We start from the raw sequence: 27,111 nt of genomic DNA on the forward strand, positions 1-27,111 counted from the left end.
CAACCCAGTTAGATGGGTGGGGTATGAATAAAATTATTATTATTATTATTATTATTATTATTATTATTACTAGCATAGAATAGGACGTCCCTATTTTCATCAGAGAAATGTTGGAGGGTATCTGTTAGGTCAATCTGGTTATAGGAAGCAGTCATAGCTCAAGCTATTTTTTTTCATTTAGCCCTGTCCACTCTGAGTGGCAGGACCTCTTTGGCGCTTCAGATAGGAGCTTTTTATATCACCTACTCTCTGGGTCTCTTGTAAATGCAGATGCCAGGGACAGAGCCTGGGACTTCTTGCATGCCACTGAGCTGTGGTACCTCTTGATGGCATTTATGAGGACCAACATTTCACCATGTAATATATTTTTCAGTGCACGTGAAGCAAAAGTACTAAGTACAAAAGCTTACATAAATATGAACCTGCTGGATCAACCCAATGGCCCATTTAGTCCAGCATCATGTTCTTACAGTGGCCAACCAAATGCCTGTGGGAGGCCATCATCATAGCCATCATGGTTAGGAGGTTATTTAATAATCTAAGATAGCCAATATTTTTGTAAATCAAATTTGAGTGATTCTAATAAGTTAGACAGCATCTTAAAAAGCAGAGACATCACCTTGCTGACAAAGGTCCGTATAGTTAATGCTATGGTTTTCCCAGTAGTGATGTATGGAAGTGAGAGCTGGACCATAAAGAAGGCTGATCACCAAAGAATTGATGCTTTTGAATTATGGTGCTGGAGGAGACTCTTAAGAGTCCCATGGACTGCAAGAAGATCAAACCTATCCATTCTGAAGGAAATCAGCCCTGAGTGCTCACTGGAAGGACAGATCCTGAAGCTGAGGATCCAATATTTTGGCCATCTCGTAAGAAGAGAAGACTCCCTGGAAAAGACCCTGATGTTGGGAAAGATTGAGGGCAAAAGGAGAAGGGGACGACAGAGGATGAGATGGTTGGACGGTGTTCTCGAAGCTACCTGCATGAGTTTGACCAAGCTGCAGGAGGCAGTGGAAGACAGGAGTGCCTGCCATGCTCTGGTCCATGGGGTCACGAAGAGTTGGACACGACTAAACGACTAAACAACAACAAAACCAATAGTACAAAATAGTCCTTTTCACATTCTAGTAGATAATTGTTGCTTATGGGAGAGCATGGAAATACCATTAATACTAAGAGGTCATTTTAAAAAATGTATTAAACTTTTTTTTCCCCTATAGTCTTCCAATCTGTGTGAGTTTTATTTGGGCGGGATGTGTGTAAATGTTTCACTAAAGTGTTTGGAGATACACAAAACACTTTAGGTTGGGGGCTTGTGCCCCGTTGAACCCCAACCCCTTTGATGTTATATACCTCAAACCATCTAGAGTCCAGTTCAATCATTCTCTCCCTACACCAAGGATGAGGAAACCTTTGGCCTTCCAGATGCTACTGAACTCCATGTCAGGATGCTGTCAGCAGCTCCTGGCTGGTTGCCCAGGAAATTATAAAGACAAGGAAAAGCTTCTTTTTTTATTTCAACCTTTACAGAGAGAGGCTATAGAACCCAGCCTCTTGGATAATGGTGGTGTCCCAAGTGAATTTCCACCCCCTATCTCTCTCACTTCTTCATTCGTCTCTTCTACGGGTGCCCTCTGTCTTTGAGCTCTTTGCTCTCCTACTTTTAAGGCCAGGTTCTGAGAGATGGAGGGTCTGGAATTCTTTCTAATGACAACATGTCAGCTGGGTGTTGTTCTGGCTCTTCCATGATTTCCCAACTTTCCCCCTCCTCTGCCTCTGAGCTGCTCCTTCCCTCAAACCCCTGTTGTTAATCTATACAAGAGACAAGGGCCCTGCAGGACTTGACATCTTTCCGCAGGGCCTGCAAGACAGAGCTGTTCCACCTGGCATTTGGTCAGGGCGCAGCCTGACCCCCTCCTCTGGCAATCTTTACAAAGCTTTAGTTTATGGTTGCCATCAATTTTGATTTTAATTCAGTTTTATAATGTTTATAATGTCACACTGTTTTAATGTTGTTAGCCGCCCTGAGCCCGGCTTCGGCTGGGGAGGGCGGGATATAAATAAAATTTATTATTATTATTATTATTATTATTATTATTATTATTATTATTATACTATCTTCCTCTTCCTCTCTGGAAGTGTCAGGATGGGGAGGAGGTCTCCACCATTCCTCCTCTGTCCAGGCCCTGACAAATAGTTTTCTTTAACAGTGGAAGCAGGTTTTCAGAATATACACAGCTCTTCTCCAGGCTTTGATTATGAGAACAAAAATTAAACATCCAATAGTCTAGATCTGAACAACTGGGTAGTCAGGCTGATGGTTACTTGGCTGCAGAAGTTTACTGGCCATTGCTGTTGGCATGGAGATAGTTTAGGTTGAATGCAAACATGCCATTCTGATGTTATGTGTGATGTCACAAAGAGGATATGCTTTAAGTCTTGGTAAAGCCAGAAACAGTTAACAGTCAGACTGCATCTCAGCCCTGTCAAGATGGATCTCCATAGCAGGTGATGAATAGTTTTATTTGGGGGATATATTAACTTTTAGTATTGGGAAAAAGTTTTAGATTGGTTTGCCAGTTTGTAACCCATCAAGTTGAGGCCAGTAGATATGCATTCACAACTCTGTACACATCAAACAATCAACTTTATGTGTGGCTTTGGGACGGATTCATACAACCACACAAAGAGTCGGACACGACTAATCGACTAAACAACAACAACAACAAATCAGTTGTGTGCATTTCTGATCTTACCTAATAACCAATCTGTTGACAGGTATCTACACACTTAGTTGTGAGAGACAAACATGGACATTTGCTGGTTCATCTCTAGATAATGATGATGATGATGATGATTGTAGGGCACCAAATACTAGATAAGGTGAGCTGCAAGTGGATGTGCACTATTGCTTGTGATATTTTGTTCAGCATGGTATATTTTTCCATTGATCTTATTTATGAGAAAGTGGTTGATACGGAGATCATCTTGGTAGGGATGGTGCAATGTGCACTTCGAGTTTCTGAAAGACTCTGACATTAAAAACTTGTACATAGTATGCCATTTCTGTAATCGTAATGCTGTATTTCAGGAATGTTCAGCCCCCTGTAGAAAACTACAGCAAAATATAAAGAAAGTTGCAAGAGCTATTTATATTTTCCTCCAAGTCATTTGCAAAGCTTAATTAAAAGAAATCCATCAAGCCCTCTTCACTCTTTAAAAAGTGATTAACTACAACTCCAACCTAGTATAATTATGTCCTTCAGACTGTCTTCTTGGTGATTGAGACTTCTCTGAAATATATTCGAGAGAGAAAAAATCTCAAAATCTCTAAAAGATTTAAGGAACATTTAGCTCACAGATTGATTAATCAGAGTTCAATTCCACTGGTTTACACATATTTGAGAAAGTTCCCTTTTTTGTTGATGATGATTCCATTGATTTTCGTGGCGCTTCACAGAATAATATATATGGGATCTGTTTGTTTCAAATGATTCTATCCTTCAAATATACATCCTTGGATCAAGAAATAGGACAGTGACCCTACCCTGCACATTTTTTTAATTATATGCAGAAGATAGGAGCTTTGATTCCCATCATTATGTGGCTGAGATGCCTACAGAGCTACCATTTCCAGTTTAGTTTAAGAATAAATCATTCTCCCCAGGGAATTCTGGCAATTGTAAGTCTGTGAGGGCAATAGAGGTTTCCTAACAACCGGCAGCACTCTCAACAAACTACAGTTCCCAAGATGATCTGGGGGAAACTATGGCTGTTTAACATGGTATGGCATTGCTTTTGATGTATAGTGCTGATAGGGCCTTAGGCTAAGGTGGGAGCAGATGGCGCTGTGGTCTAAACCAGTGTTTCCCAACCGGTGTTCCGCGGCACACTAGTGTGCCGCGAGACGTTGCCTGGTGTGCCGTGGGAGGGAGGCGGGCAAGTCGGGCGGCGAGAGGCCTTAGGCGCCCTGCAGAAAGGCGTCCTCTTTGTGGGTGGGTTCTCCCCCCTCCCTTAGCGCATCGTATTTAGTTGGGGATTCTGGAGAGGGGGGGCGGGGGCGCGCTGGCCCCGAGCGGAACAGACGCGCCGTCGTCCCCACCTCCCTCTCCTCAGTAGCTCCGAGCCAACTGACTGAGGGTGGGACGCGGCCAGCGGCGTCCTCTCTCTCTCTCTCTCTCCGCCTCCCAGCACCGCTTTTCCCGAGGCGGGTGCGCGCCTAAGGCTGAATGGGAGCAGCCTGGAGGCTTGGCGGCCTCTCAGCGGCTCATGACGGGCGTCCCCGAGGCGGGAGGTGCTGAGCAGGGGCTCTGCGAGAGGGCGCAAGGGATGTGTGGTGGTGCCTGCGCGCGCGTGACTTAAGAGGGCGACCTGCTGCCTCTCCTCTCTCTCCCCTCCCTCCCCTCATGGGCACGGAGTCCCCGGCACAGCTTGGCGCTACTACAGCTACAGCTGCTGCTGCTCCTGCTTGGATGAAGGCAGCTGCTTCTTCCTAATGCCCAGCCTCTGAGGGACCGCAGTCTCCCACCCTCTTTTTTTTTTTTTTTTTTTTTTTTTTGGCGGGATGCTGAGGTAAAGGATCCCCTCGCGCGCGGGCGGGCATCCCTTTGGGCAGGGCGCGTGTGGAGGCTTAAGGTGGGGAGTGTGGAGGGGTTGCCGCTTGCGAGGGGAGGGTTCATATTGTATTGGGCTGCGGTGTGGGCGACACGGCTCTCCAATGGCCAGCCCGCGGAGGAACATTGAGTTGGAGCATTTCGAGGAGAGGGACAAAAGGCGCACTGAATAAAGTATTTTATAATTTTTCATATTTCTGTTTACTTACTATTTCATAATAAAGTAATTATAAAATACTTTCTTTGTGTTTATTTGATTCCTATTAAAGAGAGTTACTTTATATATAGTCAATATAGGCACAGAGTTAATTTTTTAAACATTTTCTAATGGTGGTGTGCCTCAAGATTTTTTTCATGAAACAAGTGTGCCTTTGCCCAAAAAAGGTTGGGAAACACTGGTCTAAACCACCGAGCCTCTTGGGCTTGCTGATTGGAAGGCTGGCTTTTGAAATCCCCATGATGGGGTGAGCTCCCATTGCTCTGTCCCATGCACTCTAACACTCTTCACGGTGTCCTGTTCAGCGGCGTAGCGTGGGTTGTCAGCACCCGGGGCAAGGCAAGTAATTTGCGCCCCCTAACCCGGGGCAAGGCAAGTAATTTTCGCCCCCTAACCCGGGGCAAGGCAAGTAATTTGTGCCCCTAACCCCTAACCTGCCGCTGCTGCCAGCTTCTTCTTGCTGCTGCCTGGGCTGGGGTATTTACGGTAAGGTAGCCACGGGGCGGCGGGTCTGTGTCAGGTGATCTGAGGCGAGTTGCCGCTGGCACTGCCGCCTAAATGACGCCGCTTGCCCGGAGGAGGAGGAGGGCAGAGAGGCAAGGAAAATGCAACATGGGCCAGCAGCTGCAGCAGCAGTGGCAGCGGCGGGGCTGTGAGGAGGGGCTGCCTGGTGCACCCTCCGCGGCCCTGACACGCGGGGACCGCGGCGAGTGCTGAGACGCCTTCAGCCCGGACGCGCGCACAGCTCGTCGGTTCCGCGAGACATGGGGCTCTGCTACAGCCTGCGCCCGAGGCTCTTCGGCAACTCCGGAGGCGGCGAACGTGCCCCCCCAGATGTTGCGCCCGGTGCGGCCGGGCCCCCCTGCACCCCCACGCTATGCCACAGGTCCCGTTGCCCCAGAAGCAGATTAGTCCTGCTGGCCACATGACCTGGAAAGCTGTCTGTGGACAAATGCTGGCTCCCTTGCCCTGAAGCAAGATGAATTCTGCACCCCATATTCACCTTTGACTGGACTTCACTGTCCAGGGGTCCTTTACCTTTCTTAGCTTTAACTAGACTAAGGCATTTCCTTTATTTATACAAGGTATGTGATGAGTTTACAGGATAATATTAATCCTCCAAGCACTGTGAGAAGTACACAGAAGAACAAAATAGCTTTAGAAGTTTGCAGGGGAAATAGAAGAGAGAGAGAGAGAGAGAGAGAATGTCAGCAGTATTGCTCCTACTACAATTTACCTCTCTTACTGCATTATGTTGGATAGAGTCCAGACTCAGCAATATGTCTTGGAAAAAAATGTTCCACATTTTGTCTTTAAGCTAACTGTGAAAGCAGCAAGTTTCTCAAGGCCTTTATCCCTCCTCTTGTGCTGTACTTTTAAAAGTGTCTTTGCTGTTTTGGTGCACCCCAGTGCAATAGCAATTTGATGTTATTATCAAAGTCTCAAAATAAAAGCTGCATCAGTCTGCACACAGGAGATTTGATCTCTGACAAATAAGTTTGTGTCACCACACTTAAAAAAACACACATCTCTTTCTTCTCTGGTCAGCTCTTGGTAGGCTTATTTTCTGATTTCTGGAGAAGGGTTGCAAGCTATGAAGATGTGAAGAAACATTGTAAACAACATACACGGAAACCTGCGGTCCATATTTTGCTTTAAAAAGCACCATTCTTTTTTTTAAAAAAAAATAACTTTATCCTCCACAAATCTGTCTAACCCCCTTTTAAAAACATCTGGGTTGGTGTCTATCATCTCGTCTTGAGATAGTAAATTCCACATTTTAACTATGTGCTGTATGGAAAATCATTTTCTTTCGACTTTCCAAAATCTCCTGTCATCCTTTGATTTCCCCATAGAAGGTACCATTTTCAGCTTCCTGAAAAAAATGTTCACCACCACCACTGTCAATTGCAGGGGTCAGCAAACTTTTTCAGCAGGGGCCGGGCCACTGTCCCTCAGACCTTGCGAGGGGCTGGACTATATTTTGAAGAGAGAAAAAAGTAACAATTTTCGCCCTCCCCCAAGAGGCCTGAACATGCTTCGCTTTACCTGTCCCAGTTGTCATCCCAATAGCCACAGTTGGGCTTCTCCAGCCAGCCAGGCGCCATGGCGAGGTAGGAGGCTGCGTTGGCCCGTGAAGACAGAAGCAGCAGCCCTGGCAGAGGAGCTGCGGACAGAGGTAGGGGAACCGGGGCGTCGACAGAGCTTTTACCCAGACAGAGCTGCTGCTGCTTCCCAAGAGGCACCATGGAGAAGAAGACTCTTATGTACTGAAGTTCTCACCCTGGGCCAGCAGGGAGATACTGTTGATAGTTTTCACTCAGGTCCACATATGCAAATAAGGGATTGAAAGTGCAGTTCAGTGATTGGCTAGTTACAGGAAGCTGCTACTGTTGCATTGTGGTGGAGCTCTATATAAGCAGGCTGGCTGAACCCTTCAGTTCAGTTCAGTTCTGTCCTGTGAATAAACAAGAGCTGTTTGAAGAATCGCTGTGTGGCCACCGCAACAGCCCACCTGAACGCCATGGGTGGAATGAAGGAGAGAGGAGGGGGGGCCACTAGGTGGCGCATTGGAAGATGGCTGACAATAACATCTCTCCGACCCACACGAGGTAATTTGGAGGCTATGATGGGGGTAATTAGCCTCCTTAACTCCCCCAGGATTATGGGGGGGACGGCCCTTGCCTGCTGTGCCCTATGCCACCCCCGAATTTGTGGGGGTGGGGGCACTAGGCACAAAGCCCTCCTGTGGGATTTTCGGCACTCCTCGACGCCATCCCCGATTCGCGCCGCTGGTTGCAATGATCTTTAAAAGAAATAATTTGGACATGATTAATTGCACATACATCAAGGAAAAAGGGGAGTAAATACTGCTGACAGAAGAGATCTCTGATAACAAGACAACAATAAAATACGAGAAGAACGTCAAGATACGGTAATGACTGAGGGGGGAGGGGGGGGAAAAACCTGCCTCTACCTTTTTATGTGACTTAACAAGAATCCCCCTCCCCTAATGAGTCAGAAATTAAGGACTTAAGCTGTGGATTTAAGGCTGTGTGGAGATAAACTTTCGATCCAAAGCAATGTTTCAAGATGAAGCTGGAAAGCTAAGAGTTTTGGAGTGACGCAGTCAGGAAAAAATGCCGTTCGCCATTTTGTGAGGCATTGTGGGAGCTCTTGGGTCTGGGAGGAGAAAGAGAGAAATAGAGTTGTTTACATATTGTGAATCAACTCCTCGGTGGGACTTAAGAGCGACAAATGCCAAAATTTACGATGGATAAAGTGATGGTATCTACGAAGGAGATATATGGAAACCATCTGGACTTAGTGGAGGAACGGGAAATCCACACAGGATTATTACACTTGCTATCGGCTTAAGGAGACTAACAGAAGAGATCGTAAAGGAAAAAGAGAAATTATACGAACAAGATATGATGTGGCAACACCAAGATAAGACTGGATAGAATTATGAACTTTGTTTGGACTGATTGGGACTGATTTGGACATTAACGCAGTAATAAGAAGATGATCTGAATTCCCCTTTGGATCTTGAAGTATGGGTTCCCCCAACAAAATTTAAAAATTTGGCTTTGTAATTCAGAATTTATATGATGTGATTTAATTTGATGTGATTGGCCAGTTAATAAAAATTATTAAAAAAAAAAAAAAGGAATGAAGGAGAGAGGCAGGCAGGCAGGCAGGCAGGCAGGCGGTGACGAAGGAAGCATGCGAGGAAGCGGCGTGGAAAAGGGGTGTGGAGAAAGAAGGAAGGGCGGATTGAGGGAGAGGGAGGAGGAGCAGGAGGAAAACGCAGCAGCCGGCAACCAACATCACACGCCACCTTCACAGTGCCACCCTGCTGAGGTGAGCAGGTGGGTAAGCCGACTGCCACTCCCGCTGTTGATGGCGCCTGGTGTGAGATTAGATTGCTCCGTCCCTGAGGAGAAAAGTGCCGCCGTGTGATGGAGAGGGAGAGAGAGGAAAAGAATGTGTGCGCTGGTGATCCACGCACTGTTGATCCACGTGGCGATTCCTTGTCCCTCCACGGGCCGGATCTAGAAGGCATTCGGGTCTGATATGACCCATGGGCCTTAGTTTGCTGACCCATGGTCTATTGGAACAGTTTCACTGCCTCTGCCAGCAGAAACTACTGGTACTACTGCTTTCTCCTTGTTGCTTTTGTTATGTATTTTGTGTTTTTAATTTTGTATTTTTATGCTGTGAACTGCCCTGAGAACTTTGGTTGAAGGGTGGTATACAAACTTAATAAATAAATACCGTATTGGCCTGAATATAAGCCACACTTTTTCCCCCCAAATGCAAACCATGAAAAGTTAAAATGCGGCTTTTATTCACAACCTTATGACATCACTGCTGAAACAGCTGCTCTAGGTCTGTGGCCCTGCCTTGCCTTCGAAGGCCAGAATGAAGAGTGCCATCCCTCCTGCACAGGATGACGCCACAATGCTGTAGGGGGGGGGCGGACAACGGTGCCCATCCTGCCTGTTGCTCCCAAGCCTCCCCAGAGCCATGAGAAAGAAGGGAGGGGGGAAGGCTGCCAAGAAAGCAGTGCGGCTCCCCCTGCCCCAGGAAGCAGCCCGGGAGCATGAGTGCCTGCAGAATTTTAAGGGAGCGGCTTATATTCGGGTAATGTCTCCCCCCTTCCCCCCTTGATTTTTTTAAAGTTGTGGCTTATATTTGGGTGCGGCTTATATTCGGGCCAATACGGTAAATAAATAAAAATTCAAAAGTCATTGCATGGTGGCACTGTCTCACTGGGTGAGTTCTAATAGATTATTTATTTAGCAAATTTTATATAGCCCCTGATTGTTAATACAACTGCTAAGTGGGTTGCAAAGTCAACAAACAAACGTTCAAATTGTCCATGAAAGTCAAAGTTGCAATTTAATTAAAATCAACAGTTAAGATAAGAACAGATTAAAGCACACGTCAACTTCTGTATGTCTGGATAGGCTTCCATAAACAAAAGGAAAAATTAGCAGGTGCCTGCTTGATGCCAGTAGGTGTCAAGGACTGGAATGGAGAGGCAGGCTTAATGGTGGAGATTGCCTCCCCATTCTCCTGTATCTGACAGGGGAGAGAGAAACAACATTGAATTGCAGCCAAGCCAAGAGGGAGATAATGAGGCAGAGAGGGGCAAGCAGCCAAGCTATGCAGAGTTAGGAGAAGTGAAGGGGGGAAGACAGAATAGCCAGGGAACACTTCATTAGACAGCATAGAGGATCCCCCATCCCCTAAAACACGACTGTCTTAAAGGGTACAAGAGCAACATACACAGAGGCGTTTGTCAACGGGAGGCTTCCGTAGGGGCCAATCCTGTTGGGAAAGGGGAAAGGAGGAGGAGCCAGAGTGAGCAACTTCATTATGGAGGAAAGACTGGGATTCTTTGCCTGTTATCGCAGTGATTGAATAAATCATAAGTAAAAGCTTTCTTGTTTCCTCCCAGCTCCTTGAAACCATCGGGAGGGGGAGAATTCTGACAATAGGCTGGATATTCTAAAATTTCTTCCATAGCCACAGCCTCAACTCAAACAATGCTCTCAAACATTGCCCTGGCTCTCTCTCCAGTTTGTAGCTTTATCTTTAGGTCACATCACTGCTACCTTTGCTCCAAACTCTGGTCTTTTCCATGGAGGGAGAGGGACCCACATATTTACTGTCTCTCACGGGGCCCATTAATCCTCTTTAAAGTCTCCTCACCCAGGCTACCATCTCACCAGAAGGCTAGCCTGGCTATTCCAATAATGAAAAGCCTTCTAAAACTTGCTAGATAGAGGGATCAGATGGGTCTGGTACGTAGCTTAACATCCCAAACTCATAACATTATCTTTAAGTGTCAGGCAGAAACATTAGTTTATAACCAGGCCTTTGGGTTGATTAAATAATCTATGGCCTATTAAATGTGTTTAAGGGAGAGGGGTTATTGATTTATCTGTGTTTTTTGTTATGTATTTTGTGTTTTGTATTTTTATGTTGTGAACTGCTCAGTGATCTTCAGATGAAGGGCAGTATACAAAATTAAGAAGAAGGAAGGAAGGAAGGAAGGAAGGAAGGAAGGAAGGAAGGAAGGAAGGAAAGAAAGAAAGAAAGAAAGAAAGAAAGAAAGAAAGAAAGAGTTTGTGCCTAGGAGAGGAGAAGGAATAAAATATTGAGTTGTATGGAGATCTCCTTTCATGAACATTACCCTGTGGGCTCCCTATTTGTGAATTTATTGTGCCTACCATTAGTTACTTTCAAAAATTACACCATATAAATAACATTCCCCACACAATGGGGTTGGGAACCATTGCAAAGTTGAGATTATTTGGAGGGAATGCACTAGCTTGTCAAGTGAATTTCTTAGAGTATCTCCAACGGAATAATTTGAATTGGCCCAGCTTTCTCTTTGGGAGTTAGGAGCAACTTGACATCTAGCTTAAACTATAGAGACAAATGAAAAAGAACAGTGAAGCATGTCACAGGTTTACAGATTCTGGACCATCAAAATGCTGTTCAGAAATATTTCAGCCTACCTGGATCCCTTTGCAGTTATTTTTATCTATGTTTGTAGATGCTTCTGATGTGAACATGTAAGCTGAGCACAGTATTTTCTCCCTGTGGTATAGAACCTAAGTAAAGATCTAAGTCCATTCAAACTATTCTCCTTATCTCAGGTATATTATGATAGTTAACTAGATGTTTGCCCACAGAAAGAGCAAAGAAACACTATTTCCTCATGCAAGAGGCTGAGCAAATAGCAATATATTTCTTTCATCTCAGTAACTATTTGAAGTCAATGTGGAAGATGTTAGAGCTACATTTAAGGATGTAAGAAGGCAACATCTTCCATTCCACGCTGAAATTGTGGCATGAAGCCCTGTTTCTTTTCTGCTGCAGTTCATCTTCCATAAAAAAACCTGATCAGCTAGATACTAAACTTGCTGTCTGCTGTGGCAAAATTATGTAACATGTAATTCACTGCGTAAAATACATTATTATTGTTATTCCACTTCATTCATTTCAGTGCAAAGGAAATGTACCTGTTGGATTGGTTTTTGTTCCAGACATGGCAATTTCCACTCTTGTTTCTGTCAGAATTTTCTGACATCCCTTACACATCATGAATGTGCCTTCTACCTATTACATCACCCTTTGCTTTACATTTCATTACTTTAGCCAGACAGTCCACATACCCTTGTGTCAGATTTCTAATTATCATGTGCTCATGATGATAACCTGGAGCACTCTGAAGACATGCAATGTTAGGGTGACTGAATAAGGTCATTTTCAGTGAATCAAAAAGGCACCTGAGTGATTTTTAATTTCTCTACATTGTGATACTCTCCAAATGCCTTTTGACTGGCTGGTGTTACACATGCTCTGGTTGCTTTTGCCATGATCCAGCACATAGGTTAAGAGCATGGATCTCTCTATGAATTGGACCTCATACGTAACAAAATATATTGGCTCAGGGGGAAAGTCCATTCAAAACCCAAGATGCATTTCAGTCAGCATTGTCATGGGGCCATCCACTTTACCCATTGTTCAGCACCAGCAACATAGGGACATAAAATGATCCTGCAGGATCAGGCAAATGGGATATCCAGTCTAGCATCTTGCTCTCACAGTGGCCAGCCAGATGTCTGTGAGATGTCTGCAAGCTGGAAATTAACCCAATAGCACTCTGCCTACCTGAAACTCCCAACACTGGTATTCAGAGCCACACTGTCAAATCCAGCAACCCACAACAATCTCGCTTCCGAGCACAATTCAAAGTGTTGGTGCTGACCTTTAAAGCCCTAAATGGCCTCAGCCCAGTACACCTGAAGGAGCATCTCCACCCCCATTGTTCCAGCCCGGACACTGAAGTCCAGTACCGAGGGCCTTCTGGTGGTTCTTGCATTGTGAGAAGTGAAATTACAGTGAACCAGGCAGAGGGCCTTCTTGGTAGTGGCGCCCATCCTGTGTAATGCCCTCCCATCAGATGTCAAAGAAATAAACAATTATCTGACATTTAGAAGACATCTGAAGGCAGCCCTTAGGGAATTTTTTAATGACTGATGTTTTAATGTATTTTTAATATTTTGTTGGAAGCCGCCCAGAGTGGCTGGGGAAACCCAGCATGATGGGCGGGGTATATTATTATTATTATTATTATTATTATTATTATTATTATTATTATTAATCACAAACAGGGGAGGTCTTCTCACTTTGCAACAAGACTGCAACAAACAGTTACACATGAGGCCTTTATCTCTTCACTGGCATTTATTTATCTGCTTCCATAATGAAGAGTAATCAGGAGAAGAAGAAAGAGACAGTAGGAAGAAGGACAATTATCTTGCTGCTAGAAACTCCTGAGTCTTCAGGCTGTATTAAAGTTGCTGCCTCTAATTAGTATCAGTCATACTTCTTCGATTCCTTTGTAGATCTTCAAAAAGAGCCCCTACTTCATGTTGCATTTCCATCTGTCTGAGAAGCTTCAGGTGGTTCTGGGAAAGGTACATCTCAATTGATATGACAGGAGGCTTTACAAAAGGAGAGGTAAGTATCATAAACCAGCTTGAAAAAGGAGGAGAAGAATGGGGTGGATGGTTATGTAGTTGGATGCAAGAAAATGAGAGAGATGGGGAGGAAATAAGAAAGAATAATAGGCAGGTAGCTAAAAAGTAAATGAAAGGCAAATGAGTACTTGCTGCTTCCTGATAAATGCACAATAGGAATGTCTCTAAAATAAGAGCAGTTTTTATGATATCACTATTTATAAAGTCCCCTATTAAGTCAGACTTTTTGGCTAACCTTTATTATCCTATTCCCAAAGCATCTTTCTGCTTTTCCCATCCAAATTGCTCTCAAATGAAATTTCAGAAAACAGGTATATTACTACACCTATTTGTGAGGGTATAGCTGTTCTGGGTGTAGAGCTGTCTGAATACTATCCTGCTTCCTTTCTGTTATCATGATGGATGATTCCAGTAGTGTGTGTGTGTTTCCTTTTTTTGTAAAGCATTGTCAATGTAAAACAGGAGCATATTTTGTGTGTGAAGACAAAACAATACCTCTACTCAGTTGTTCTGGACCAGAATGCTGTGATTGAAGGATCTTAGGTGCCCAAGTGGTTTCTAGCAAGCTTAAAAACCTGAAGCACCTCCTTATTTAAAAATGACATCTTAAAGGGTCTGTCAAACTGCTCCAGCCATTCCGTTCCACAGTACATGCTGAGTTACTTCCCTGTCTTTTCATCTTGAAACCAGTCAGAATTTTTTGAAGCATATTCTGCAAACAAACATATGTGTTCTTGCCCTTGATCTTAACGGGTGGTGGGAGGGGGACGACGACGAAGATGACTGCAACAGAGTACTGTGGATTTACAAGCAGATGATAAATAAAAGTTTAAAATAATATTGGACTCACACCCTAGGCCAATCCCAACCTCTCTCACCACCAAAGGAACACAAGTGAATAGCAAAGAACCTGTAACAAGGGACGCTGACACAAAACCCCACATATATTAAGTAAAATAGAAACATCACCACCCGACCCCCCCACCTCTCCCCCTCCACCTCTCTCCTCCTTTTCTTCCTAATGTCTCAACAAAGAAAACTGATCCATAAAAATGTTGCTTGAAAAAAGAGAGAGACATTGCACATACTTTTGTAGACCAAGAAAATCTTTAATAAAAATACATTTAACAACAACAACAACAACAACAATATAGTGGTACCTCGGGTTACAGACACTTCAGGTTACAGATGCTTCAGGTTACAGACCCCGCTAACGCAGAAATAGTACCTCAGGTTAAGAACTTTGCTTCAGGATGAGAACAGAAATCGTGCTCTGGCGGCGTGGCAGCAGCGGGAGGCCCCATTAGCTAAAGTGGTACCTCAGGTTAAGAACAGTTTCAGGTTAAAAACGGACCTCCAGAATGAATTAAGTTCTTAACCCGAGGTACCACTGAAACAAATAATAATAATAATAATAATAATAATAATAATAATAATAATGGACCCAAGAGAAACAACTACAGCCTTATGTGTGTGCTGTTGAGATGGTCATATCTGTATTTTCATCAACTGTGGTGCTTGTTTAGGATGAAATGTCTGAATGCCTCTTTCAACAGCTATCAAAACATAAGCCCCTCAAGGGCCAATCACTGCTGTGTGTGTCTCCTTTTTGGTCATCTATCAGCAGCAGATAGGGATGCAAGAAGGCATTGTTCCTTATCCCATCCTGTATTCCTTGCACTGTTGCCATTCTGTTGCAGCTTGTCTTCCACCAAAAGCTATATTATTCATCTCACTGTCTATTGGGGCAAAGTTATATAAGTTATGTTGTCATTATGTCGTTCCACCCCATTCATTTCAAATCAAAGACAATGAAAATGGGGTGTAGTCAGTTGCATATCATTTGTGTACTGATAGCAGCAGCAGCAGCAGCAGCAGCAGCAGTAACAACAACAACAACAAAACAATTGCATTTGCTGGATTGATTTCTGTCCCAGATATGGGACAAACAAACAAATGTTTAATTGCTTTTTAATGATTCTTTTTTCAGTGTTTTTAGTTGTTTCAGTTTAATCTGCAAGTCACCTTGGGTTCTTCTCTGGGAAAGAGGAGGGGTATAAATATCAACAAGAAGAAGATTGCTGTATAGATGGTACTTAACTCCTGTAAAATTAGCAAAGATTTATCACAATAGTGATAATTTCTGCTGGAAATGTAAAGAAAAAGAAGGTACCTTTTTCCATATGTGGTAGACCTGCCCAAGGTGAAAGACTTCTGGGAGAAGATTTATAATGAACTGAAAAAAAATGTTGAAATGCACATGTATTAAGAAACCAGAGGCCTTTCTCCTTGGAATAACAAGTTTGGAACTGCCCAAGAAAGATGTTAAATTATTTTTGTATGCTACATTTGCTGCTCGAATTTTATTAGCTAAGAATTGGAAAACACAAGAAGTACCAACTGTGGAAGATTGGTAGATGAAGATGATGGACTTTTCGGAGCTAGCCGACCTGACCGGAAGAGTCCACGACCAGAAGGAGGAGGACTACCAGGAAGAATGGATGAAATTTAAAGCCTATTTAGTTAAATATGCTAAATTAACCTAATTGGAAAGCCTGCAAATACCAGATAGGCTTAGGATTTAAATTTATAATGTGATGAAGTAATATGTTTAAAGTTGAATTGTTAAGAAAGAAAGATGTTAAGTCATTAAGTTAAACTTTTAAGAATTTAGGTTTTGGAAAACCGTTAAAATGATATATACTGAAATTCAACCAGGGGGATACGAGGAAGCCACTTAACAATGTTATGAAGTTTGATTTAATTACGGTGGAGATGTATGTTTGTCTGTTAGTTTATTTGTTTTTTTTAAAAAAAAATCTGGAAAATCAATAATTTTTTTGAAAAAAACACCCAAGAACAACAAGAGGTAAGAGCTGTTCAACAGTGGGATGAACTCCCTCAGAGGGTGGTGGATTCTCCTTCCTTTGAGATTTTTAAGCAGAGGTTGGGTGGCCATCTGACTTGGAGACCTTAGCTGAGAGTCCCTTTCACCTCTATGATTCTATGACTCAGACTGGAGAGAAGCAGCTTTAAATGTGGACTCAGCCATGAAGATTACTGAGGGCTTGTCCACAATTCCATTTGTCTCTTGCCTGGACAGTATGGGTCTGAGCAGTTTTTTACATAGGTCTAAGCGGTTTTCTGTTAGGTGCACAAGCAATTCTGGCTTAAAACAGGACGAGCATTTTCCACTTTAAAACATCCAGTCTAGAGAACAGCATCGGATTCCTTATTATAAACCTTTCACTGTCTTACTTAGCTTTTCTGTTTGCAGGTTTGATTCCCTCTTCCCCACTGCAAATCAATTCCACCTCCACCCCCCGCCAGGCTTGATTTTTCACAAATTGGTCAAGTCTATCCAAATATATTAAATATATTTACAAGGGGATGATGGAGAAAAGCATTTTGAAATACAGTACGGTACCCAGGAGTAACATTCTGCTCTTTGACTCATTTCTTATAAGCTTGGAATTCCTCATTCTGTCTTTTGAATTCTCTACGCCTATTGCCGGTTGGAACAACTAAAGCCTTCTGGGCGAAATCACCAAATGTAATCTATGATTGCCGTCTTGCTTTCCAATTCACTTTGTTGATGTCCTGCAGTGGAAGCATCATCCAATTTATATTCATGCATCAGTTTATCATACCTTTCTCTCATTTACTGGGATGCCGTGAATGTGAAATGAATACTTGGTAGGTGTTCTATCCGGCGTACCTTTTTCCTGCTCTGTTTAGGCTTCTGGGATGCTGAAAGCAGATGAAATTTATATTACATTTCCTCATTGGATATTCTGAATTATGCAGCCCACTTTAACATCTGGATGATAGAAGAACTTCAACAGAGTGGATCGTTCTAAATGGAAAGGACTGTGGGCTGGTTTTTGTCACCGTTGTTGTTGTGTGTCGAGGTCCCCAGGGCCACGCCAAATAACTCACACATCACACCCAAATTTTAGTTTAAGGTTTTTGGCATAATTTTGGCCGCAACTTTATTAAAATACAAACATGTGAGTGGTTGCTTAGGCATTGGTTGCGACTAGCTGCCCCCACCATGGGGGACAGTTTGACATTCTGCACACATGCAAAAGTCAGAAAAGGGGAATACACTTGGGGCTAGCTACGGAGCAGGGAACCTGCCCTCAGCCCACCCCAAATGCAGCCAGGAGCTCTTGCAGCGGCCCAAGCCCCCTTGACAGGGTGGACAAGCAATAGTTAGCCCCCGATTCCTTTAATGGAATCCCTTGCAGCAGCAGCATTAGAGGGGCAGGCACAGCCAATCCATGCCCCTCAACCAACCAAACCATAAACCAATGCCTAACCGCAACCTTACAAGTTGTGATGATTTGCTATGCAGTAGGCAAAAACCAACTGGCCCAGCCAATCTGGCAGATGGACAAAATTCCTACCGGGCCCCTGCCCCAAGAGCGGACGACCCCATGACAGGCATAGCAAGGTCAACCAAACAACCCTAATTCTAGGGAGGGGGGGACGGGCAATCCGATACACGGGCGAAAAGAGGAAGCCCTAGCCTTGTGCAAAGAGTTTTAGCATTTCTGGTTGTCAATCAACAAATGGCAACGTTAACTTCTTCCCAACGACAAGGGAAGCCCAGTCGCATCAGTGGCCAATGGTCAATTAGCCCGCCCCACAACTTTGGAGTGTCCTGGCGGCCCCCACCGCAACACGCGCTCTCCATGAAGGAGAAAACGCTTTATGTAACAAATATATATCCTGCCCCATGGCAAATTAAATCCAGAGGGTGACTCACAATACAATCATCTGAACACCCAAATGACCATTAAAGTTTGATTAGTTTTAAGATCCATCATTGACAAACAAACAAACACAAAACCCTGCCATAAATCCAAACAAAGGGTCAAGGCTCCACCTCAAAGACCCTTTTCCCATTTTCAGTGTGCCAGGAATCTATAGGTTAGGCTACTGTAACACACTTTAGATGGGTCTGCCTTTGAAATTGCAGAGAAAAAGCATGGCAAGTGTCTTTAAAGCAGGAGTTGGCAAGGTTTACCTCACCTGGGCCAGTTCACTCCAGCGGAGATCCCTTCTTGGGCCTGATTGCGCGCGTGCGTTAGCGTTTCCATCTCTGTCTGCGCAGATGCGATTTCCAGTGCTGTGAAAGCCAGTCCCCGCACCGCACTGCGCTGGTTTAGCGCAGCACAGGGGGACTCACCGAGCAGGCGGCTTGGTTCGGAGGTGGCTCGTGGGCTGGTTAAACGATCTCTGTGGGCCGCTTGTGGCCCATGGGCCTTAGGTTGCTGACCTCTGCTCTAAAGAATAGGGTGACCAGGTGTCCTACATTACAGGGGACAATCCTATACAGTAGTACCTCAAGTTACAAATGCCTCAGGTTACAAATGCTTCAGGTCACAAACTCCGCTAACCTGGAAGAGTTACCTCGAGTTGAGAACTTTGCACCAGGATGAGAATAAAAATCATGAGCTGGCAGCGCAGCGGCAGCAAGAGGCCCCATTAGTGACAGCACACCTCTATTTAAGAACAGTTTCAGGTTAAGAACAGACCTCCGGAACGAATTAAGTTCATATCTAGAGGTACCACTGTATTTGAATGAGTCCTCAGTTTGAAGAACTATCCATCCAAATCCGTTTTAAAAACAAAGAAGACTTATAAGAAGGAGAGCAGAGGTCCTGACACTACCCATCAACAGTTAGAACCAGGGACAACAGATTAAACAGGCACACAAGTCATCCAGTCAGAGTTTTCCCTACAATGATGAGATGCGTTGTATTCCTATCAAATGCACATGCATGTCTTTGCTTTGGGGAAGTTACAGTCTCTCGGCCCAATGGTGGTTGAGAGGATAAAATACATTAATTGTGTGCAGGCCTCTTCTGTGAGATCTTTAGCACAAGGCAGGATAAAATACAGCCAACAATTAATTTATAGCTTGCCTTATCCCCCACCCCCTTGCATGTAAGTGGTTCCTCGGATAACACAGTTGTTGCTACCTGGAAAAGTAAAATAAACTGGCACGGCAATTTGGAATGTAAAGCCATCAGGCAGAGAACAGTTTTAGCACCCCTCCCTCACCGCCTCTCCATTCTAAACTCATTTTATTTCTTTTTAAAAATCCATCAGAGCTTCCTTAGTTACATTTGCATGCAATGCATTTGTTGCTTTTTAGATAACGCAGTGACTTTGAAGTTGGTATATACTGACTCATCAGTCAACAACAATACTTGGTCATGCCCTAATTATATTTATAATTATAAGATATAATATAATTTCGAGCATCTCTCTCTGGTGACAAAAAAAGGTCAGTCAAAATATATGGTGCAGTCAGATTTCTCACACATTCCATTTTTAATTTAGTTTATCCATGCCACATTTATTCAAAGACAAAAAGACAACTACTTTCTCGTCTCGGCACTCTTCAGAAATAACTTTTGCTTTTAGGCCGACCAACTTCTTCCATCTCTCTTTCAGATTGGGGATGATGAACTGTTTCAGGTATGCATTAAAAAGAGAGTTAAAGAGTATGCATATATTCTGTTTAATTCATCACTCTCTTCTCAGCAGAGTAAAACGTAAGAGAATGAATGCTCTGTCGAAATCAAACGTAGCATAATTTACAAAAGTTCCTTCACCTTATATTGTGAGTCACGACACTTATAGTCGAAGCCTACATTTCATAAAATCTCGAGTATTTCAAAGCACAGCCATATGCAAGTCCATACTCTCCAACATTTCTCTGATGAAAATAGAGACGTCCCATTCCATAATGATAATTTTACTATTTATACCCCCCCCCAACATCTTACTGGGCTGCCCCAGCCATTTGGTGCAGCTTCCAACACATATAAAAACACAATGAAACACTAAACATTAAAAAACTTCCTTATACAGAATTGCCTTCAGGTGGCTCAGGGGTCGAAAAACTCCATACCCTCCAACATTTCTCCAATGAAAATAGGGACTTCCTAAGGAAAAGGGGGACATTCTGGGTTCAAATCAGAAAGTGGGACGGCTTCTCAAAATCCAGGGCATCCCTGGAAAATAGGGACACTTGGAGGGTCTGTAAGTCTCATAAAACACTGAACTCATTTCAATGTACACTATTCTGGCATTCCCTTAACTGTTAATTTCAGCATTACCGGTATATATGCACTTTCAAACAGTGCAAAAGCCAACATGAATAGCACAAGTTTGGCACTCATTTTCATGTTATTTGTAAACTCCCCGCCCCCCTCCGGAAGCAAAAATGACCACTAAACTTGCACTAGATTTTGCTATGTTTCCAGAAGTGGCTTTTACATCATGTGAAAACTCAGGTACAATGTGGGAATTAACAGTTATGGAAATGTTATGGAATTAGAACACCTGGCTATGTGAATGCAGCTCTACACATTAGGCATTGAGACTAATAAGATTTATGACCAAGTAGGGCAGTGAAGGGGGTTGGAGAGATTGCAAAAGATCAGCTAGAGGGGTTGGGGGGGAGGCTTATTGTTCAGTTTCTGCATAGCTTTTGCGTGTTCAGACCCAGAGATCTCCCCCCTAAATAAAGTCACACTTGACTCAAATTTTAGTTTTGGCTTTTGGCAGAATTTAGGCCACAACTTTATTGATTACAGTAGGTGAGTGGTTGCATAGGCTCTGGTTCGACTAGCTCCCTGCACCCTTGCAGGCAGCGCTGACCCAGAGCTCTATCATAGGTCAGCCAAGGGTGAACACCTGGGTAGGCAAAAAGCCAGGAAAAGACTATGTTCACCTCCCAGATGCTCCCCTGGACTCAGGCACAGGCACAACCCCCTCTTGGGGGTTGACCAAACCAGGTGAGTCCCTGGATTTATTTAAAGGAATATCCTTTACATGGGGATGGCGAGACCGTTCTCCCATCCCTATCACCTGAATCAGTGCCTTTCCGCAACCTTACAAGTTGTGACAATTTGCTATGCGGCAGGTGAAACCCAAATGGCAACAGCCAATCAGCCAAGTGGGGAAATTCCTGCCGTGCCCCTGTCCCAATGACAGACGACGCACAACGGCATAGCAAGATCAAGCACACAATGCCCTAAAAGTAGGGAGAGGTGGGCAGGTGTTCCGATGCACGAGCCAAAAGAGGTAGCTCTGGGTCATGTGCATGTGTATATATAGGTCCCTCGACCCATTTAGACTGTGGCCCATTGGCCAGATTGAACCCAACATTGAGGGACCTACCAATCGGGTGTTGTGGCTGACCAATCTTACCCACCCACAACACAGGTGGTCAGTCTCCAGGTCTCACCGCAATCATGTCCTTTAGGGAGGACACAATTTAACTATACATAGTGCCTATAGGTAAATCCAAAGCTAGCCTGTTGTGGTTTACTTAATGTTTTTTGAATAAGCATGCTAGACCTTAAAAATAAGCCAGAATAAAGCTGGCATGTTTCCTTTCTTAATCAGGAAGAGTTTCAATTTAAAAACAACAACAAAAAGCAGATGGTGGATACCCAAAGGGGAAGGAAGGGGGGGGGGAGATAATCTTCTTGCCATCCTACTAGATTTAAATAGAGCAGTTGGCTGGCAGCAGTTGCAGAAGGAAAATATGTTGTTTCTTGGGCTGTGTAGCATATGTTCTTTTTTTAAGGCAAAACATCATTCCAGAAGTGGGAAAACAAGGATCCATTATCCTACTACCTAAGTTAAAGAGGCGACAGTCCATAGGGACATATACTAACACTTTCTAAATACGTCCCAGTATACATATCCAGGAATATTCCCTCTCCCTGTATATGGAATTTCTCTGGACCAGTTCTATAAAAATATTCATTCCTTTGGAAGCTTCACATGCCATGAAATCAGTTGCTGCTCAAGCATCAGGGAAATTGAATATATGACAGGGATGAGGAACTTGTGATCTTCCCCATGTTGTTGGACTGTGTCTCCTATAATCCCTGACCATTTTCATGGCTGTCTAGGTTTACTCCAAAAAGATATTGAAGTCTTACTTTGGTAGGGAGGAGATTTTTTTTTGGGGGGGGGCAATTACTCCTGACACTATATTTATGATCATAAATAAAGACATATAGCAATATGGAGTGATACATATCGACAGTACAGTGGTACCTCGAGTTAAGTACTTAATTCGTTCTGGAGGTCCGTTCTTAACTTGAAACTGTTCTTAACCTGAAGCACCACTTTAGCTAATGGGGCCTCCTGCCAGAGAACGATTTCTGTTCTCATCCTGAAGCAAAGTTCTTAACCCGAGGTACTATTTCTGGGTTAGCGGAGTCTGTAACCTGAAGCATATGTAACCTGAAGCGTATGTAACCCGAGGTACCACTGTACTCCATTACATTCCCTACCCCCTACTTTTCTGTCTCCCCCCGCCTCACATCACCCTAATTTCCACTCCTGTCTCTGATTTCTCTAACATAACTAATGCAAATTAAAAAATGGCAATCATAAAGAGAGCATGGGGAAAAGAAAAATTAGTATCAAAAAAAAAGTGCAAGATATTTGTATATGAGAGATTTAGGAATGTCAGGAATGAACATGGCGGATGAAACATTGTCATATAGATTTAGGGGATTTGAAAAGCATCTTTGCCTGTGTGTTAAAATGGTTTCTAATAAACTCATCCCACAGGCCCTGCAAATATGGACATTTGCCCGGCATTTTATTTGATGAGTGCTTATATTGAGTGAGGCAACATCTTGTAAGTATGCTGTTTTATGGAAATGGAACGGAGTGAAAAAAGTCTGCTATAAAACTAGCATTTTACTGCCACGATGAATACTGCCTACCTGTTTGAAAACTCAACTTTCTTGAGGTACATTTGCATATTTGCTTTGAAAATTTGGGGATGGAATTCAACAGCATGCTAAATTAAATGTTGCTTAGTGATGAGCTAGTTACCCTAGCAGTATCTGTTGTGCAACTAATTGTGCAACTAGACACAAGGGTTTGTTTTGTTTTGTTTTTTAAAAAAATCAGATCAAGCACATCAGTCGGGAAAGGAAAGAAACATCATGCATACACAAACACATGGAATACCTTGATGACCCACAATAAACAATGCTTCTGGTTGTGCAAGCTGTTGCACCATGAAATCTGCTAGCAAAACTGTTGCACTGAATTTCACTTTGCCCAACCTCTTTTTGCATCTTTGTGCTAGAACAAAAGCCTTTGCACAGGTGGTCCAAGAACACTGAATTTACGCACTGCTGAAGAGACAAGCTGAAGAGACAAGCTGAAGAGACAAGCTTAAAAAAAGAAGTTTGCCTCTTCCGCACTGAATTTCTCTTTGCCCAACCTCTTTTTGCATCTTTGTGCTGGAACAAAAGCCCTTGCACAGGTGGTCCAAGAACACTGAATCTGTGGCACTGATTTTATGTACTGCTGAAGAGACAAGCCACTGTGAAGCTTATAACAACAACTTAATATTAAAAAAACATTAAAAAAACAATAGTCCAACAAACATTAAAAGCTTCCCTTAACAGGGCTGTCTTCAGATGCCTTCTAAAAGTCTGGTAGTTGTTTTTCTCTTTGACATCTGGTAGGAGGGGGTTCCACAGGGCGGGTGCCACTACCGAGAAGGCCCTCTGCCTGGTTCCCTGTAATTTGGCTTCTCGTAGTGAGGGAACCACCAGAAGGCCCTTGGCACTGGGCCTCAGTGTCCCGGCAGAACGATGGGGGTGGAGATGCTCCTTCAGGTATACTGGACCGAGGCCACTTAGGACTTCAAAGGTCAGCACCAACACTTTGAATTGTGTTCGGAAATGTACTGGGAGCCAATGTAGGTCTTTCAAGACTGGTGTTATGCAGTCTCAGTGGCCGCTCCCAGTCACCAGTCCAGCTGCCGCATTCTGGATTAGTTGTAGTTTCCGGGTCACCTTCAAAGGTCTCCCCACGCAGAGCACATTGCAATAGTCCAAGCGAGAAATAACTAGAGCATGCACCACTCTGGCGAGACAGTCCACGGGCAGATAGGGTCTTAGCCTGTGTACCATGTGGAGCTGGTAAACAGCTGCCCTGGACACAGAATTGACCTGTGCCTCCATAGACAGCTACGAGTCCAAAATGATTCCCAGGCTGCGCACCTGGTCCTTCAGGGGCACAGTTACCCCATTCAGGACCAGGGAGTCCTCCACACCTGCCCACCTCCTGTCCCCAAAAAAACAGTACTTCAGTCTTGTCAGGATTCAACCTCAATCTGTTAGCCACCATCCATCCTCCAACCGCCTCCAGACATTCACTCACCACCTTCACTGGTTCTGATTTGAAAGAGAGGTAGAGCTGAGTATCATCCGCATACTGATGAACACCCAGCCCAAACCCCCTGATGATCTCTCCTAGCGGCTGCATGTAGATGTTGAAAAGCATGGGGGAGAGGACAGAACCTTGACTCACCCTACAAGTGAGAGCCCAGGGGTCTGAACACTCATCCCCCCCCCCCACTTTCTGAACACAGCCCAGGAGAAAGGAGCGGAACCACTGTATAACAGTACCCCCAGCTCCCAGCCCCTCTAGATGGTGCAGAAGGGTGTTATTGTTATGGTTTGCCTCTCCTGCAGTGGGGATTGCACCAATGTTCATGTCACCACATGCATGGAGGACTTTAGAGCACTTGTACAAAGATGTTTCCTCCACCTGCAGTCTGCAGTGCTACAGTCAAAAGTTTTAATGCTATAGTCTACCATCCTATTTTAAAAGTGCACTTCAGAACACTCCTAATTTGCCTCTTAGACTTCAAGTTTCATTGGATGGTGAGTAATTGTGGGCAAATTGCCTTTCAGGGTCTACCATAAACTCAGCTTCTCATTGAGAAATCACCGATAAGCTTCCAAGGGATTCCATTCTTTCCTGGAACATAGCTTGAGAACTATTGGTCCACACAAGGTCCTTATCTGTAAATTTGTAAAAGAGGTATATTCCACTGCTGCAAAATATTATTAATTCTTTCTTTCTCCCACTTAAGATAGAAAGCTGTTTTATGCAGGAAAGTGATGGACTCCCAGTATCTGTTGTTACTGTGAACTTGCTTTTTCCCAATATGAAGAGATAAGAAGCACATCTTCCATATTTAGAACTTGGAACACAGTAGATTGGTACTCAGAGCTCAGAGTTTGATACAGCCAAGATAGTGATTAATAGCACCTACCAAACCAGTCTCTCAAATCAATATAACATAGATGCTAATCAGAGCATTTATTTAACCACTACTGCACATAAAAGTGCAGAAGAATGAGTTGATGCACGGTGAGCTTCATTAGTAAGATTTATTTTATATTATATCGGCATTTTCCATCTTGAGATTGTTTAATATAGCATTTTCCAATATTTTAGCAAAAATATTTTTTCCTGTACTTAATTAGCTTCATTCCAGAATTTGTAAATGAGCTTGGGGACTGATACAGGAAGTCCAGAAAATATGAAGGATTACAATGTAGATGATCCAGATTCAGACCTTAAGATATTTTTGTTGTGGAGTTTCCCATATTGCTGGTTTGATACCTTGTTGCTAAATCAGACATGCCAGAAATATTACCTGTTGAAAGGATTATGTGCTGTGGAATTTCAACACTACCTCACCATGTGAAGTAACAAGAAGAAGAAGAACAAACCAGACACTAGGCATACCTCAAATAGATGTCATATTATTTCTTGGTCCACAGAAAAAGAAAATGGCAGCTGGATGTACAAGCCAATTGAGCATGCAGTGTGTTACAATGAGTCTAAGCATGCTTACATGGAAATAAATCTAACCAACTTCAGTCAGAGTTACACGGATTGTTGTCTGTGTTTCGAGTGAAGATTTTGATATGGAGTTAAGTGAATTTTGTGAATTGTGCACATGGGAAGGAAAGCAATGATTTTGCAATGGAAACAAAAATTACATGGGGTTATGAGGCAAGGCCTTTGGTCTGATCAAGAAAGGCCTATCCTCTTTTCATACCTGTGTAACTCAACTGAATAAGCCACCTATCCAGGATGCAGCCCAGTTGAGTCTAGGGATCTTCTTCACCGGCATATTCCTCACAGGGTCTCTGACACCAAAGAACAGTGTTTTTGTTTTTGTTTAGATACAACTGGTTTCCATTTTGAATCTAGGGGCAGACTGAACCTTCCAAGACTGCTCTGATTTTAACCAGCGATTTCAAAATTGCAGTGAGGTTTTTTTGCTTTGGAGAATTCCAAGGAATGCTGGGCTGTGACTTACATATAGTAACCCTGTAATTTTAAAAAGGTAAAGATAAAGGACCCCTGACAGTTAAGTCCAGTTGCAGACGACTCTGGGGTTGTGGCGCTCATCTCGCTTTACTGGCTGAGGGATCCGACGTTTGTCCGCAGTTTTTCTGGGTCATGTGGCCCAGAAACTAAGCTGTTTCTGGCAAAACCAGAGCAGTGCAAGGAAACGCTGTTTACCTTCCCACCGGAGTGGTACCTATTCATCTACTTGCACTTTTGGGTGTGCTTTCAAACTGCTAGGTTGGCAGGAGCTGGGACCGAGTTACGGGAGCTTTACACCATCGTAGGGATTCGAACTGCCACTGGCATCCCAAGCCTGCATCTTACACACTTTAACTTGTGCACATTCAGCTTTATGTGCTTGGCAAACTTCTTTAAAAAAGATTAAAGGGGGGAAGGTTTGGCAAGCCCACCCATCATTGCATCCAATGTGTTTTGACGATACACAATTTTGCTTTTAGGCACGATCCCCGGAACGTAACCCCCAGTTAACCTGTCA

The 27,111-nt window shown here is 43.6% G+C and overlaps 1 long non-coding RNA gene across 1 annotated transcript; it reads left to right on the forward strand.

The window, feature by feature from the left end:
• Window positions 1-2,332: 2,332 nt before the first annotated feature.
• Window positions 2,333-23,270, forward strand: LOC307220201. Its single transcript, XR_013840767.1, has 5 exons — window positions 2,333-2,508; window positions 2,779-2,883; window positions 11,402-11,504; window positions 13,026-13,374; window positions 23,010-23,270. It is a non-coding gene; the product is annotated as an uncharacterized lncRNA (long non-coding RNA).
• The last annotated feature ends 3,841 nt before the right edge of the window (window positions 23,271-27,111 follow it).

The sequence above is a fragment of the Podarcis cretensis genome, assembly GCF_951804945.1.
Source record: "Podarcis cretensis genome assembly, chromosome: 7".
Taxonomy (NCBI): Eukaryota; Metazoa; Chordata; class Lepidosauria; order Squamata; family Lacertidae; genus Podarcis; species Podarcis cretensis.